Genomic DNA, 16490 nt, shown 5'->3' on the forward strand with positions numbered 1-16490 from the left:
ATAGTTCCGGTGTGCCTGTCAAGCGTTTCATGCGGTGGACGCTAAGCTGCAGCTTCTTTGCATATAAAATAATTTGGTCAGCTTGCACTACTTGTGCAAGCTTGGAGCCATCGGTGGAGCTTGTGATCACCTAGCTTCTTCCAGCTTTTCACCTGGCTTGTCTACTCAGTCTGATCGGTCTGCTTCAGAGTGAAGACCGTGCCAGTTCGGTCTCATTTTGGCAGTATTAATTAGGTAGGTCCTAATCAACATGGTACTGTATAGTGCTGTCCTAATTGGTAGTATGTTATTTAACACGACAATAATTAATCGTGTTTCATTAACAATGCCTTAATTAGTGCGGAGCGAATTAGCATAATCCTAGTTAGCACCCATAATAAGCATGACCTTTGTGTGTAAGCTCATAATCAGCTTGGTTTTATTGAGCATGCCCCTAATTAGTGCCATGTTAACTAGCGTGGTCATAATTATCTCTGTCTTAGCTCTACGTGGCTTTATTAGCATGGTCTTAGAGCGATATGGCTTAATTATTTCGGTCTTAACAAGACTTGGCTCAATTAGCTTGGTCACAGCACGTCCTGACTTCAGTAGATGAGTATACCGCGCAGCCAATTAGCTAATCGGCCGGGCGCACACTGGGGGCGCGAGCAGACGATGGATAAGAAAATGAAGACGGCGCGCGGAGGCCTAGCAACGTGCTAGAATATATAGGCCGACCATGATGATTGTGCCTCGGTAATTAGCTCCGGCTTTGGTGTTGTATGGCGCTCGGCCGGAGCTAACTTCAGAAGCCACGGTCGGCGCTGATTATTCTAAAGGATACTTAGTGCAGACAATGAACGCTTCAAAAAATTTAAACAGCCCGTATCTCTAAAAAATATCGTTAGTAAAAGTTTCTGAAACTTTTCTTGCGTAGGTGCACTTCTGCACTCAGTGGAACCACAAACAAATGAAAGAAGATGCCTCTGGTTTGAAGACACCACCCAACTTTGTCGACGTGACGCCGTCTTTCACCGTGATCAATGGAACGCAACGTGCGCTGAGAGATGGATTTGACATTTTCGTTCTGTTAGCTTCTCGTTCTGAGAGCTCGGAAAGATAACGAGCTTGCGAAACTCGGGCCATCCTTCATAGCACCCCTGGTTTGCATGTAAAATGCCGGAAAATATTAATTACGTTACGACCAAACATCACGGCATTGAGGAGACCAATTAAAATTCCTTCCGGCATTCAGTTGCGCCTTGTGCGACTGTTTACAAAGTATGCTCTAAACCTCTTCTCATAACTAACTGTGTTTAAATCATAGAAATTTACAAAAAGATATGCCAGAGCTTTAGAAGGCTGTGCTGAATTACATTAGCTTTTCTATATGTGTTCGACAGGAGCCTTTAAGTCATTGGCAGCTAATAAAGAAAGTCTAATTGTAGCGCGTTCTACGTGAAACACATATTCACCAAGGAAGCTTGCTTCGTCATGGTGAGCGAGATTATATTCGTGGCATGCGGTATTCCACAAGATATAATGCATATCGCTACGATGCCTATGAAGCGAAACTGTGCGCTACCGCAATGAAAAAAACCTAGCAAATCAAAGAGCAAATAAAATTTGACTTATCCACGGCCGCACTTCAAGATTCCACGTCTTTCATGCCGGATCTTCCTAAAATATCAGGGAGAAAGCATTATGTCAGCTTCCAACAACAAATATATTGAAAATGTAACCAACACAATGACAAATACGTAATACATATGAACTTTACTTATCCAGCAATCCAGCGCAGTTTCATACCATGCCCCACCGGTTTATTTCATGAGTGTTTGTTTGCATTAGAGTGCATAAGTTTTCTCGAAATGTCTATGCATTAAACAGATTGTGCTCAAGGCTGAGCGATTCTCTAGTGTGTGTGCTGCGCTAGCACCGACGAAGATGTTTGTTGCAAACCTAAAGCTTATTTTCTATGAACTGTGCTTCTTGAATCTGTAAGCACTAACCTTTTTTCTGCGAATCAGTTCTGCGGAATGCCGTAAGGTGGCGAAAGGGTTAAGGAAGGGAAAATAGACAACCACCCGTTTTTAGCACGAAGCCACAAGGAAATAGATGCGGATTTCTCAGAAAGAAAGCCTCTGAGTCACCGAAAAATTCATCCTGGCCCGGGGTGAACCCCGGACCAGGATGAGTTGAAAGCTTGCGATATGTATGAGTGACATGTGTGTTTTCTTGGGACAGTGCTGTGTAAATTGCATGTACCAGCTTGGGCACTCACAATAAACGATGCAAACCTTGCATGAGTGATAACAGCCAAAGGTGTTTTCAGATCACAACGGCAGTGTGGTAGTTTACCGCTGCCGCCGGTGTCCGTATCGCGCGAAATAAGCAAAAACGAAATCACGAAAAAAATTCTACAAACGTCGGCCGCTCTTACTGATTATCTTCATCAACACCTCTAACAGCGAGTAATGTTCCGTGCCCTCAGCCTCTCTTTTCAAGATGAAGAGATGGCGTCAACTTGGACGACAGATACCGCCGGTGGTGGCTGTTATTCTTTGCTTCCACCCACCACATACCTGGCCATTGGTAAAGTAGCTACTCTGTGCTTTGGGCCATGTCTCTAGACACGACACCGTGATGGTGTTTGAGGCCCTTATATATTACATCGAAAGTTGTTATGAGATCACAACAAGAGAAGATTTTGGCGCTGTAGCTATACGCCACCGCTGCAGCTGGTGTCCGTAACCGATCTATATATATATATATATATGATTCTACCACAGCTACGCTTCCGTTTGAAACTACTTCGCAAAAATATCCCATACAGGTGTCATGTCGGTCAAGGAATCGCGCTAACGTATGTAATATAGCTAGGGCTCCGTGTTTTCGGATAAATCCGAAAAAATCCGATCAACACTCGCCAGTAAAAGTTTTGACAATTGCGTGAGATATATAAAATACTCCTTCATTTTATATATGTAGCTTTTTTGAGACGGAACGCAGCGCACACAAGCGAGACATTTGTAGTTCTTTTACTTTATACGTTGTCACTTTGCGTTTTTGGGTGCGTGAAAAAGTCGCGCCTTTTACCCGGACCTTAGACGCTAAGCAGCGTTTGCGTCGAAATGCAACGCTAGTCATCACTTTCCACGGCGTTACGAGACGCGCGCCAAACCGGACTACTTCGCGTAGCAGTACATGCGCAGATGCTCCGCCCCCGTAGCTTTCCCTTCTTTGCCAAGAAAGGTTGTCCGCGAGTATACCGCGTGAGCAGACATCGGAAGGGCAAGGTTCTCCCTGCGCAAATATTAGAAAAAGCGAGCGAGCTGGCCGACGACTTTTAAATACGGTCGTTGCGCTCCTCACACCATCTCGCTGATAATGAAGAAACGCTTATAAGCGCCTGCCGTCTCTGAGTCCTGCTAGCGGTAAAGGGTGTGTATATAACGCTCGCCGTTAGCTACGTGAAGGATCTGCTCTTTGCTCTCGCCACGTGCTGCGGAGCGAGAGGTTGCTTGTTCGAGTCCGCGCTTCGGAAGCATTTTTCTGGATTATTTTTCTTTGGGACTTTTATATATATATATATATATATATATATATATATATATATATATATATATATATATATATATATATGTATATATATATATATATATAACTTACACATATACGGTGCATGACGGCGGTGATAGGGACGGCAAAAACCAGCCGAGAATGTCCATCTAATTGCTATCGCAATAAAAATAAATACATATGTAAACGCAGTCAGTTGCGGCAAAGCAACCACTCCTGTACTTCCCGCTATTGTTACGTATAATGCACAGTAGGCGAATAAATGGAAATGAGTTTTCTTCTGGTCACTCAATAATTATTATGGTATTTCCAAAAAACCACAATGCTCACAGGTACTTTTTGCTTATTTTTTCTTTTCCCCAGAACGCAACACTGTTAGTTGTTCTGATGAACGAACGCTAACAAAATATTCCCTTTTGGACACAGCAATGAAAAAATATTTCGCTTCTAAAAGACTTAGAAGTGTAACTATTCCCGAGTTCAACTACACCACGCAAGTAGGCCTCATGAGGTGGCATATGGAGTTCTACAACGGAACTATAGTAGGCTTGAATACCATTGAAAGAGTGGGTTCGAACTACTTTGAAGCAAAGTGGAATGAAAATATACAAGTTCGCGCGGCCTTGAGGTTAGAAGGTCTCAATATTTCAATAGCCTTTCGGAAGAAGGACCTAATTGGATATACGAAGGCGACAGCTACGGCATTCGCCCCAGCCATTGAGTTGGTGGCGGAAATACGAGAGTAAGTTTGTCACTTTTATTATTTTGCTCATACTCTCTTACGTAATTACGGACATAAAAACAGGCTTCTTGCGAAAAGTTAAACATTGCTGCCGATTATGCAGAAATTACGTAAGCGATTGATTCAACAATATCCTTCTTTCAAATGCAGTGTCTAGGTTGAGTGACAGTGAAACAAGCCTATTTTGGCTTCGTGTCATACCCACTTCTTCTGCGCCGAACTTCGTGGTCTCCGCTGTCATAGCCATTTGCATTTCTCTATTGCTAATCTTGTCTGAAGAAGAAATTATCAGCTGCTCTCTTATTAACTTAAACACGTGGTCCGCAGACCCGCTTTTCTAAAGCTTTCTTCATATCAAACATTTCACGTGGCCTAGAAACGATTACTCGAACAAACGCTGAAAGCATCTTAAGGACACCAAAAAAATAACACAGTTCTTGCGCAGATACGCTTCTAATGTATCACTAGTGTGTCAACCAGGCGTCGAATGTACAAGAAGCTAAATATTTCCAAAATATTCTGGCGCTTTTCTAAGCATCCTCCAGCTTCAACTAAATCCATACAATTACGCACTTGTGCTTCGTAGGATCTGCTCCTACGAAAGTATATTTAACCTATGATGTTACTTTTGCGCAAACGCTTTGGTCTGTGCAGATACCAAATTTGTAAAATAAAATGTTTGTTACTAAGGTATCTGTGCCTTTTCGTGCGCCCGTTATGCAGCTGATATTTGCAACGTCAAGCCAGACCGGCATCTTTTTTCGTTTACAGTTCTAGGGCAGAAATGTTTTCGTACTTAAACGCCCTATTCCGAAGTACCAGAATTTTCTTTAGGCTCCATTTTCGCTGAAAGTATAGCATACGGATAATGAAATGTCTAGCACGTATTTGGACGTCGTGGTCGGCAATGTCGCATAGCAGCACAAGAGATCTTTTGCACGTAATATATATTATTATTAGTTGATACGTTTTGTTATTTCTGTGTTAACTGATTTGCAGCAGCGCGTTAAATAGACCTAAACGACCATCTACCCTTATAAAATATTTTTAGATGGTCTATACATAGTTTGTAGACATCTGTCGATAAAATCAATTGACGTTCTATGGCTGTGTTCTTTAGACTGGTCTATAGACAGTCTACGGATGTATGGCCGCACTCATTTTTATACAAGGTTTGTATATCAATAAAAATTCACGCTTTTAGACCAATGTCTGTAGAATATCTATAGACAAATATGTATAGGTCGATATAAATCTTTTTTAGTTCACTTTAGTCTATTAAATCACCAAAGAGAAATGTCTATAGTCTATCCATAGACTATTTCTATGTCCCAGTATATAGATTGTCTACGCACTTATGACCTCACAAATAGACTGTTGTCTACAGATTGCAAAGAGGCAGTTTACGTAGTCTAGTCTATAGCTAACGTATCAATTTATCCCAAAGAACTTTGGGAAAAAAACGAGGCAAAGCGCACCAAAAAGATTGACAAGCACAAGCGTTGGCTTACAACTGAGCTTTAATCAGAAAAAGATACAAAAATATACAAACAAACTTACGACAGAGCATGCGCGAAAAATAAATGGCAACCCATTTTTGCACACAATGCAACGATGCTTCTTCTCTTTTAAAATAATTTTTATTAGACGAAGATGTATGGTTCATCAAACAAAGAAAATATGGAGTGGCAGGACCACGGAGCAAGCATTCTTGAGGAGGCGAAACTGCGCTCGCTCGTGCGTCCTAATAAAGCCACGGAATCGGGCAGAGCGCTCACGCGCCCTCTGTCGTGAGAGTCCGCTAGCGGAAAAGGAAAAAGCGCGCGTCCCTCTCACCGCGCTCTCCGACGAAGCTCGTCCATTCAAGGCCATTCGTCGCCGATTCGCCGTTCGCGCTTCACGCCCAAATGGATGTCAAAATGGATGTCTTTTTGTGCGTCCTCGCCGGCTCCAAATTTTAACGCGACAGCGTTAAAGAGCTCGTTTCGCGGAAATACCGGTGTCGGCGTCAGTGAGGCTAGCAATTGAGAAGGCGATGCGACTGGGCCCGAATACGCTATCGCGTTCTACTCTTGAAAGCGAAGCTCAAGCGTCCTCCAAGTTTTGGTTGTCCCTAATAGCGTTATTCAATGCGAAGCATTTCTTAGCGAACTTCTGATACTTTGAGCGTATCTATCTATCTATCTATCTATCTATCTATCTATCTATCTATCTATCTATCTATCTATCTATCTATCTATCTATCTATCTATCTATCTATCTATCTATCTATCTATCTATCTATCTAGCCGCATACGATCTTGTGCTCTCCTGGCCGTTTAGTTAAAGGGATGTATACCAAATTTGGTATGACATAACATGACCCTACTACAAACAAAAAATGACAGGTAAAAACATGAAAATCATGACATGCATTCATGAACAGCATGATTAACATGCCACGGTCTTGGGGCTCTTGCGGCCGTCTCGTTAATTCAACGAAAATAAACGACTGCAACTGCAACCGCACGCATACCTTCCATACAAGCGCAGAGCTTCGCACACGCCAGTCGGTTGCCAGACCAGAGACGGCGCCGCCCGCTAGGCAATATGGCGGCGCCCACGAAAAAAAGGTCTATACACCGGAATTGGTATTGCGCGACGTGACTCTATGGCAAACAGAAACGACAGGTGGTAGCTTGAAAATCATGGCATGCAAGTCATGTACGACATGATTTTAAGGGTGTGCAAATATTCGAGTTCCGAATTCGAATCGAATAATACCTAGTGGAATAATTCGATGCCATTTTCAAATAGCTGGTATTCGACGTTTCGAATAATTCGACAGCATGAATACCTAAAACGCGACAAAGGCCAATGGCGCAACTTGGTTAGGGTGGTGTGCCTAAAGCTAATCTAACGTCGTTGCAGTAGACCTTTCGTCAAAACTTTCACTGACATCCTGGTTCGAAAGCGAGCGCATGTTTATAATACACGAGATTATGCCATTTCCGCTCGTAAAAAAAACAAACAAAAAAAGCATGAGAAAATTGTCAAGCCCTTCACAACTTCACTTCCGAAACGAAGACACGGGTTTCTTGCGTAGTTCGGTCGCGTATGCCGCAAGCACCGTAAAAACCTTTGACACAAAACCTTCCTTCAAACCCTGTCTGTTCAACCGTCGCCGCACTCTTATATTGGGTTGTACCCGGGTTCAGGAATCATCATGACCCATCTGCTCACAGCACAGCGAAGGCTTGAGGAAAGGCGAGCTCCTCCTCGCACATTCGTCTGGCCGGGGTGGACGGGCGGACGCGTCCGTGGTAGCCGCGTTGATTTCTGGATCTTTCCAGACATTGCGCGGGAGTTAGCTGTCTAGGCGGCTACCAGGCCAAGCGAGTTTCTCGAGCTAATGGGGACCTTGAAAGGGGACTCTAGCCACGGGAACCTCAGTTTGCTGTTTGAATAAAATGTTTGTTTCTCCTCCCCTCCAGAGGGGTTCAGGGGGCGTGCTCTCGGCACGTTTTCGTAATTGTTTCTTTTTTTAGGAGCGAAGCCCCTTAGGCCCGCACCCCGCCGTCGCCGTTGAAGCTCCCTTCTCTTAAGCATCGCTTTGGGTTGAAGTAACCGGTGATTTAAGAGGAAATATTACGCCTTGGTCCTAGCGCACCAGTAAATTCAAGGTTGAAAGAAATAGGCTCTTTGCACAACTAGTTATAATGGTCATATTCACTTTCACCACCTTTATCGTGGATTGTGAAATGACAACCATCATTCTAGCGGAGGGAGTGCGCAGGCCTTCTCTTGTCTAGGTGGTGTTGACCGGGCACGAGACGCTGCCGCCTCTATGGCGCCAACACTGGCGCTGCACCGGGCGTTGGGGCCATAGAGACGGCAGCGTGTTACTACACTCACCACCGAGCCGTCTATATGGCAATAAAGATATGGCGTGGAGCGAAAATTAAATATGCATGTGTCGCATAATGCTTACACCATGTGTGTGTCATTGAAGCAGCAGTAAGCATAATATTCAAGCTAATCCTAGACAACCAGGAGAGCTAAGAATAATCAGCTGAACTTTAGCTCACGCTACGTATATCCTGACATAGCCGAGCTAAGCCAGTACAATAATTTTTAAATCAGCGCGCTCTGTCGAGGCAATCCGTTGGCTCCGTGATGACGCGCTGTCGTTTGAAGACGGTAGCGTGTGTTCGGTTAAGCGCTCGTTTGTGATTGCAGCTGTCAGTGGCACGCCTTTAGTCGTCAAGCGTTTATCTGCAGCGTTCTGCAACAATGAAACAAAGAAGTTTCATTTGGAATTTTTTCGACAAAGCAACTCCGTGCTCTGCAATTTCAAGGAGTGTGGTTCGACCCTGAAGACACCGTCAAGCTCAACAAGCCCGCTCGTGAATCATCTGAGGAGCAAGCATCACATGCAGCATTTGGTACTCCAGCAGTTGTCTAAGGAAAAACCGAACTCTAAGGACAAAACCAGCGAACATTTCTAGCTATGACTAAAGGGAAAGGTGCACTGCCCGAAAGCGCGACAAAGGAAACGACGATTTTCATTGCGCGCATGATCGCTCGAGACCTCCAGCCGTGCGAGTTCGTCGAGAACAAAGGAATTCAGGACTTGATCCGCCACCTTCAGCCCCAGTACAAGATCCCGCACAGAACTACATTTTCAAGAGCAGTAATTCCTGAGCTGTGCCGAAGCACAGTCGACTCACTCAAGACAAAAATCGCATCTAAGATAAAAAAAGGATTAAAGTCGCTCACATTCACAACCGACATGTGAATATCCAGGGCAAATCTATGGTACATCTCTTTGACCTGCCACTATATGACCCAATATTTCGCAGTCAAGGCCTTCACACTGGCGTGTTGTCACCTGCAAGAAAGCCACACAGCTGTGAATATCCAAGCCTGGTTGACCGAAATCGTCAAGGAGTGGTCTCTCGACCTCAGCACTGTGCCTGTGTATGTGGTGGCAGACAATGGTCGGAATATCCGTGCCGCTGTGCCTCAGATGGAATGGATCCCACTTCAGTGCCTGGGACACATGTTGCAACTGCAATCAATGACGCAAAAGAAGAAACTCCGGTGGTTTCATCGCTGTGCAAGAAGGCACGAGCGTTAGTGGTGTACTATAAACACACGACTCAGGCAACTCGCCGGCTCAAGGACTGCCAGAAGCGCACGGAGCTGCCAAGTATAGGCCGCAATCATGATGTGGACACGCGTTGGAATAGTGAACACGCAATGCTGAGCCACTTGCTGCAGTTAAGAGACGCTGTCGTTCTCGAAATAGCAACATCAGAAGGAAGAGTGAGCTGCATGTCCCCAAGTGGGTGGAATGTTGGTGCACGCTTAGTGCAGATCCTGCAGCCTATTGCAGATGCAACTACACATCTTAGCGGCCAGAAGTATGGAACTATATCATCTGCTGTGCCATTTCTTTACGGGACAAAACAGGTCCTTAAGTGGCATACTAATATTGAAAACGAAGCAGCTTTGTTTGCTAAGAATTTGCTGAAGATCTTGGAGTCACGGTTCCCTCTTTATGCAGAACGAAAGGAACTGATGGTCGCAACACTATGCGATCCGAGGTTTAAATCTATTTTCTGCGCAAGTTCATTCATTCAGTCACACGCTGCTGAGCTGCTGGCAACCGAAATTACTGGTCGACACGCTCGCATGAACTCTCCATCGCAGCACTTTCAATATCCAAAGCCATCGACAAGTCATGCCGCAAGCAAAGAAGGCCAGGGAACAGTCTCGGAGGCAGTTGAACAGCTGGTGTGAGAAAATAACCAGCACAATGAGCTCACACCTTATAATCAAGAAGTTCAAAAAGACAGCATTGAGCCGCTGATCCCTAGGAAAGATGGCCCTCTGAAACATTGGAAAGAGCATGGAGCTTCATTGCATCCAGGAATCGCCAAAATTGCTTTGCGATAACTTCCCATTCCTGCTACTGAGGTGCCCAATGCGCGCATGTTTCTGACTACAGGAAACACCGTGACATCGCAGCGAGAGAGCCTGAAGCCAGGTCATGTGGAGCAGCTTGTGTTTCTGCATGACAATTTGTGGCCTTGCGGTAACAGTCACTGACCGCTTTGTGTGCTAGAGGACATGAGCAGACTTCATTTCTTTGTTCCTTCTATAAATTTTCGATAAAATATTTCGTATTCGATATTATATTCGATATTCTATATTTTGGCCACTATTCGGCACTACTAGATTCGAAGTCGATTCGAGGTGAAATTTCACTATTCGCACACCCCTACATGATTTACATGCTACGCTCACGGTGCACTGGCGGCCGTTTCGCTCGCTTGATACGCACCAATATTGGTATTGCGCGACGTGACTGCATGGTAAAGAGTTGGTAACTTCAAAATGCATGATATGCATAGAATTTACGGCATGATTTACACGCCGCGCTCATTGTCCGATCGCTGCCGTTTCGCTCACATGATATGCACCAAAATTGGTATTGCGTGACGCGACTCTAGGACGAACGTAAATGAGAGTGGTTGAATCGCGCAAACGAGACAGGGACTAAAAGAAGAGACGACAACACACAGAGCGCAACACACATTTGCGCTCTGTGTGTTGTCGTCTCTTCTTTTAGTCCCTGTCTCGTTTGCGCGATTCAACCCTCAAGATCATGAACCAACAAGCCCAACTGACAGCCATTCTGAAGTAAATGAGAGGTGGCAACATGAAAACCATGGTTTGATACGGCATGATTTTTACGGCATGATTTTTTACATGCCGCGCTCATGGTGCGCTCGCGGCCGTTTCGCTAGCTTGGTATACACCAAAATTCGTAAGTGCGACGTGACTGTGTGACGAACATAAATGAAAGGTTGTTACATGAAAACCATGATAGGCGTGTCATCTATGGCATGATTTACACGCCATGCTCCCGGTGCGCTCGCGCCCGTTTCGCTGGCTTGACATTTGCCAAATTTGGTATTCCGCAACATGACTGTATGACGAACATAAATGCCAAATGGTAACATGAAAATCATGATATGCATGTCTTGCACGGCATGATCTGCATGCCACGCAGATGGTGCGCTCGCGGCCGGTTCGCTAGCTTGATATGCACAAAAATTGGTATTGGGTATTGCGTGACGGGACTGTATGAAGAAAATAACTGACAGGTCCTAACATGCGAGTCATGACATGCATGCCATGTACGCTGATTTACATAACACTGTCATGATGCACTTCCGGGCGTTTTGTTTACTAGATATATACCACAATTGGTATGGCATAACCCGAGAGAGTGATGAACATAAATGACAGGTCATGCACTGTATATTCAAGAATACACATTTCATTAGCTTGGTATATGCCGGATTGTACATACATGCAAGCATGGTAAACATGCGATATATAGTGAACTAAATACCACGGCATGAATGACTTCACTTGTCTCAAAGATAAACAAGGCGATGTAGAAGCTCTTTGCATTCCCACAGTGCGTGGGACCTGCCGTATTCTTTGGCCTATATGGATGCCTTAATGGTACATCCGTTCAGTCGAGCAACATGTAGCAGCAAATCGCGAAATGTGATGCGCAAACTATAGGTGCGTGACGCGATTATTATGAAATAGACATTACATTTACGAACCACGTTACTCAATTCAACGAAGATGGTAGCACCGGTTTACATGGCTGAGAATTTAGACAATGTAAAGGTATCAAAACATGTAGAGTATATTTGGCAGCCCCAAGATGCAGCGGCATGTGGTGTGTTTGCGCAACATGCCTCAATTTATTTTGTGCTCCTCATTTCACAGGGTACGCAATACACTACAGCTGACGCGGCTGGACCTCACAGGCATCGACAAGCTGCAGATCCGATTTCGTTTCTCTACGAAAATATGGCGCATTTTCAACAAGATGAACAAAGTACAAAAATATATTAACAAGAAGATCAATGAAAAAATTAGTACTGAACTTTCTGATGCCGTGCGAGAAATTCTTCGCCAACTTGGAGAGCGGCGTACTGAAAAGCGACGTAAGGATTTAAATAATGTGCAAGAGCAATCGAGCAAAGCAGCTTCTAGTGAAAATCACGCTAGAGCAATGTTGTATCTCGATAGATTACTAGAAACAAGTAAGAAGGTATCGGGGATATATTACTGCGGCCCTTTTTAGGTAGCGGGTGAATTCTTAGCCCAAATCGCTAGTTTTGGACTCAGTATGACATTCAGCACAAGTCACAGTGCTGAACATGAGTAGACAAGTATACACGTGTGCGATGAGAGTACAAAAGTGGGAAGAACTTAATATATCGTGGCTTTCATTAAAGAATTTGCACTTTTAAATTATAGCCTAATTTTACCATGAAATGGAGGTGCGACCACAAGATTGTTAATCTTTACCTGTCTGGCCCTCCTGGCAGCTGTGAGAAACATTGATGACATTATGGAAGTTTATGATTAGTACTCTATATATGATAACGGCTGTATAAGTAGCTTTGAGCATGTATGAGTGGCACAAGATTCAGCCGTGGGAGAAGATGTGCGGAGGGTGCATCTTTAGGATTGGTGTAACTATTTTCGTATCAGGCTTCTAAGTTTTCTCCAATTTCCTTGAAAAGCTCACGTTGTATACAATATGTTTAACTGAAATTACAAATGGTTGATTAGCTATACAAGTGAAATCGAAATATGCTGAATCCAAAAAAGGAATGCGCATAGTATAGTTGGATGGTCAGCCTATGCGGCGAGTACGTCATCATCTTCACGAGCCTGACTACGCCCTGCAGGGCAAAGGCTTCTCCCATGTTACGCCCATCAACGTGGTCCTGTGCTTTCTTATGCCACGTTGTACCCGCAAACTTCTTAAACTGATCTGCCCACCTAACTTACTATCTCCCCATCACGCGTTTGCCTTCTCTTGGAATCCAGTGAGTTACTCTTATTGACCAGCGGTTATCTTGCCTACACGCTACCTGCCCTGCCCATGTCCATTTCTTCTTCATTTAGACTAAGATGTCCTTAACACCCGTTTGTACGTACGGCTAGTACACAGACCAACAAAAATGCATTTAAGGGCAACGACATGGCATGGATATTTTCTCGGTGAGCAGCGCCTTTAGATGACGTGTATTAATTTACTAGTTAGCGATTGTAGTCAGAAAGAAGATGCTTAGCAGCAGGCCCGTAGTCAGGGGGGGGGGAAGGGCTGGGCCCCCCGCCGCTCCCCCCTCCCCGAAATTTGTGTGATACATGGTGTTTTACCGAAAATAAAGAATGAAAATGGGCGTTTTTCTCAAATACGCAAGGCTTTCAGCAAGTGGGCCCCCCGAACAGAATTCCTGGCTACGATCCTGCTTAGCAGACGTGGAACCATATCTTAGCATGCACACGAGCGCTTACGCGGGCTGTTGGCGCCGAGGCTGTCATCACTGTGCCGGTTTTCCACCCTTTACCCGAAGTGAATAAATTCATTTCTATCAGCTCTAACCAAAAGTTATGTCGGAATAGCAGTAAATGCTTGCCTTTACAGGACGTAGCAACTGCAGAATGATCTTCTACCTATTTGTCCAATATGTTGTACGCAGTGAAGTATATAAAATAGGAAAGGTTATTAAATTAAAGGGAAGTAAGAAGGATTCGTGTTCTCCAAAAAACAAAAAATATTTATATTAGCAGGGAATAACTTCTACACAACTAAAAACTTAGGTGGTGTAGTCGGTGCTTAGGTGGGCTTAGGGTGCTTAGGTGGGCTAATCGGTAGACGAACATTGCGTCAAAAAGATTATGTTGCGTATGTAGCTTTATTGGTCGTTGATATGCCGTGATCTTTCGCTTAGCATTCCCATCATCGACAACGGTACCATGTGCACTGTGAAAAATACGAAGAGATCTCAGTCATCGCCAGCAGTGCCAATCGCATTGCTCCGTTACAGGCGAGCTATTTATTCATCGCATAGCCGCTCACTACGGCGCATTTCCGAAACATACACGTACACCGAACGACAAAACTCTAGGCGCTCCATAACACAGCGCACAAAAAGCTACCCATGAATTAGTGATTGCACCAGCTGCAGATAGCCTACAACATGGGCAACACAAACCGCTTATACGCTAAGCCGCAACTAACGCTGCTACCTCGACCGGGTAGACTAGAATTGATAGGTGCAAGCTAACCCCAAACCCTCTTCTAGTATCGGCTCGACTCCCGCACGCCATAGTCGAGCCTGTGCTTTTCTCTCCCGCACCGACGGTGCACCACGCTCGACAAGGTTAGTGAACATTATCTCGGACATTACGGCAACTACGAATGCTCGCGCTTTGTGCGTTATATAATTACTATCGCAATAACGCAAGGAAAATGCCAGTAGTATCGACAAGCAAACGCCTACACGAAATAATTCCAAGATTGACACTACGTACCCATTTAATATATCGATAGCAGTTCCTGAGATTTTTCGTGCCGAAATTACGGTATGATTATGAGGCACGCCGCAGTGAGGGATTGCGGATTAAGTTAGGCTACCAGGGGTGTATAGACGTGCACCTATATCTAAGCACAAGTGTATTTGTAGTATTCCCCCGCCCCCCATTGAAATTCGTCTGCCGTGACCAGGAACCCAACAGCGCCTTGACCAGTTTACTGCACTACCACGGCGTGTTCTACTTAATTTCAGCCTCTCCAACATAGACTTTGCAGTGATGACCGCAGAATGCTCTTTGAACAAGCTATCCTTTTTAACGATTGGGTGGTATGGAAAAACCTGATACGCACGACTTTCTCAACATTAATGCAGTGTTTTTCTTTTGTCTTTTTTGCGATTTCTGCCCCTTGCAGCGCAATGCCAAAAATGCACCACATTTGAAATCGCCCTCCAGAATGCGATGATCAACTACAGTCTAGACCCAACGCCTCTACCCAAAGTCACAAGAGACCTGTTTGCAAGCCTCGCTCAGGTCGTGGTTACCAATGGAACCGTCCGAGGCTTGTCCAGGTTACGTCAGTCGGGAGACATTGTCGCAAGGATCGATGAGTGCGGTGCGCTTGTTTTCTTCGATGTGGCAGTCCGCAACCTATCAGCGACACTTCATGTGAATGTCACCACACCGTTAGTCGATATCACTGCCATCGTGACCGTCAACATCTCAGCGAGGACTGTCATGAAGGTTGTTGAGTGAGTACTCCTTACTATTTCGTGTGGAACCCAACTTAGTAGTCTTGCGCCGCAGCGAGTCCACCTCCTACAAATTAATGACGCAAGAGCGCCAACCGACGCTATGTTCAATGTAGTGTCACGACAGTCACGTAGAACTTCCGCGCAAGTAGCGACAGTAAGCGCATGCTCCCAGAACGCGCTCATGTCCAAGCTTTCCTTCAATTCAACGTAACTTACCAATAAATTCAACGCCGCACGACCCTTGCACAGTGACCGCCCATTAATAGTCGTATCGTCGTAATGAAAGGGCCCCTAAACCAGTCAGAGTTCAAAGACGAGATAGTGCTTTCCTTCTCGTCTTCACTACCCTTCCTATAGGCGCTTTGTCCTCCACGTCACTCATTTCTTCGTAAATCACGCCGACAAAGTCAGCACTAAGCGTTGCGCCTATCAGGATCACATTCTTTTCGGGTACACGCTGCAATATATTCGTTTGCGCAGTCGAGTTTGCGCACAAAACGAAGGAAAATCAGTTGATCGCGCACGATAGTCACGCCAGACAAGGCATAACGGGAGTGCGGCTGCATGATAGACCAGCCTAGGAGGCAATACACAACTGATATCGCTCGTATATAGACCAATCGATAACTTGTTTTATTATGACGTCACGTGAACAGACTGCTGGCGTCACGAATTATGCCGAAAACACGGGAAACGACAGGAGAGAATAACGAACATAACGCGTTCGTTCTTTGCATTTTAAGAAGTTTTTAGGTGTCCTCTAAACGGATGGCTGATCATTTCTTGTGTCCGAAAATATTCTAAATATTCATTGAGTCCATTTTGTAGAGCAGACGCTATAGATGAAAAACGTTTTTAAGTTGGAAGTTGCTATTCTGCGCTAAATTAACAAAGCTATATTTCTGCAAGCTCTTCTTCAAGGCTGCAACTGCTGCAAAGCAGTTGCTGCCTGGAAGAAGGCAAGTTCGCTTGTCGGAACGTCGGCTCCAGCACACACTGCCTGCTTACGAATTTTTCATCGCAACCTT

Source organism: Rhipicephalus sanguineus, chromosome 3 (genome assembly GCF_013339695.2).
Source record: "Rhipicephalus sanguineus isolate Rsan-2018 chromosome 3, BIME_Rsan_1.4, whole genome shotgun sequence".
Lineage (NCBI taxonomy): Eukaryota > Metazoa > Arthropoda > Arachnida > Ixodida > Ixodidae > Rhipicephalus > Rhipicephalus sanguineus.